The following is a 2498-nucleotide window of genomic DNA, read 5'->3' as shown; positions in this document are numbered from 1 at the left end:
AAATTTAAAAAAAAAAAAGAGGAAACTGTGGCAAGACTCAGGAACCACTGAAGACTGAGCAAGAAGGCCTAAAGGGGGCTGACAAGATAGCTCAGAGGACTCAGCCACTGAGATGGGGCATGGTGGTGCACCCCTGTAATCCCAGACTGGGAAGGCTGAGATGAGTCCAAGCTGCATAGTGAGACCCTGTACCAAATACATTTTTTAAAAAAAGGCCTAAAGGGCATTTAATTAAATTTATACCAGAAGGAAGAGGAAGGAGGATGAGAGTATGTATGATGAGATAATGGCTGAAATTTTCTAGAACTGAAAAAGATACAGGTTTTCAGATTCATCTCAAGTCAATAAGTAAAATTAAACCCACCGAGGTATGTTATTGGGAAACTAACAAAAGAGAGGTCTCAAAAATGGCCAGAAAATTACTTAGGGAGAAAAAATAAAGACAATGGTGCTAAGAGATGTTCTTCAATAAGAATAAAGGAAGACAGAAAATAGAGTATGAAAGGCAGAATGTTGGAAATAAAAGGAATTAATCCAGTACTATAACATGCAGCAAAACTCTTTTAATAAAAATGGCAAAATGAAGACTTTTTGACAGAAACTCAGAACTTACCAGCAACAGATATTAGAGGCAACTTTTTAGAAGGTGTATTTTTAGAGGATGCATTTTGGAAAAAAATAAAATGATCCTTTAAAGAAGATCTGTGATGCCAGAGTGCTGAGTAAATAAAAACGGCTAAATGGGGTGGGCGTGGGGTGCTGCATTTGGTCAGATTTGCGAGTATGTACCAGGAAAGCGTTCCAAAGGATAGTAGAGTGTGATGAACACTGGAATTTAGGTTAGAAATGCATATCAGAAGGGCAACAATCAAGAGTTATAAACAGACAACGGAGGGGGGAAAAGCAAACAAAAAATGAAACAAAACAAAAACCAGACTTAATCTAAAAGGTTAGGAAAAAACAATTAAGAAAGACTAACTATAAAATGTGATGGAAAGAAGTCAAAATATGAGTAATCATGGAATGAAATTTAAATAGATTCAACTTTCTATTGAGAAGACAATGACCAGGCTGGTTAAAAGCACCACAGCTTTACAGTAAATAAAATTATCAGAAAGAAAAGAAAGTCTCCCTAATAACCATGAAAGCTGCCGTGGAGATGTGCCAGAGGAGAAGGCTCTTACAAAAGAGGTGGCCTCAAGGTCAAAGTTGGAGTGAGGTCACTGAAGATGGATCGTCCATTGGAGGCTGGTAGCTTTACTGAGAAATGGTTTTAATTTTTCATGAGTTCTACAAAACTGTTTCTGTATTATTGTTACCCAGGCAGACAACACTAGGCTTTTTCTGAGATCTAAGCCATATGTGCATCTTACCTAATTTATGGATCAAAGAAATAGATGCCAGTTATTACTGTCCTTCCAAGAAAAAATAATCTTGGAAAATGGGCTGAAACTTTATTTTTGTTTCTTATGTTTTAAAAGAAAAACAAGGACAGATCACATATGCCATGCATAGCAGTAACAGAAAGAAATACAGAAGACTCTTTAGGAGCCAGTTGAAATGTAGATTTTCGGATATAAATTTTGTTTTTCCAACAGAAACTTTAAAAAGATCCAATAAAAGGCATACACAAAAGCAAGCTGTGTATACATATATGTTAAGATAATGAGGATAATAGTCACAAATCAGACTCATCTCTAGAATTGTCAGCAGATGGTAAATATGAAGCCTAGTAAATAAATAATGACAAGAAGATGCAAATATGGAACTGATAAAAGTTTCATTTAAAAAAAAAAAGGAAAGCAACTTCAGAAAACCTTTATCGGAGCTCAAAATCAGTATTTAAAAATTACTGTAAGACACAAACATGAAATGACTCAGCAAAACTAAATCTAGGCTAAAATGGGAGAAGTACCTACAGAAGACAGACCTCAATTCCAACATGTCCATGGTATAGTACTCTCTGGATTGAAGGAGGAAGTTCTAAACACAGAAATAAAGCATAACAGTAACTGAAACCAAAGGAAACCTTAGATTGTGATTACTTATAAACTAATAGTTAGCAAAACATTTAATACAATAAAGTTCAAAAATACAATTCATTGTATTTGAGAGTCACATTGAGAGTCACCCAGGCCCTCCCCTCCTATTAGGCGACCTGAGCAAACTTCCTCTCAAGAGAGCTGCCAGCTTTTCCACAACAGGCCTGTCCCCCTACAGAGGCCTACCTGGCTTCCCAAGGTCCACGCCCACTCAGTCCTTGAGGGCCTTACCCTCACTGGCTCCTAACTGGTTAACATTAACATAAACCTGACACCTTTCAGCTGATCTGTGAGTTAGTGGAGGAATTTGAGAGACAAAGCTTTATTTCAGTGTTTATTTTATCCAAAGCGCAGTACAGAAATCACCAAAACCTGAAACCTTTCCACAGAAGCAGGAAAGCCCAAGAACTCCTACGACTCCGCAGAGCATGGCTGAGAACTCAGGCCCTATCAATA

This window comes from Octodon degus, unplaced genomic scaffold (genome assembly GCF_000260255.1).
Source record: "Octodon degus isolate 3935 unplaced genomic scaffold, OctDeg1.0 scaffold00001, whole genome shotgun sequence".
Lineage (NCBI taxonomy): Eukaryota > Metazoa > Chordata > Mammalia > Rodentia > Octodontidae > Octodon > Octodon degus.
The sequence above is the reverse complement of the archived record's forward strand: the minus strand, read 5'-3'. Positions refer to the sequence as shown.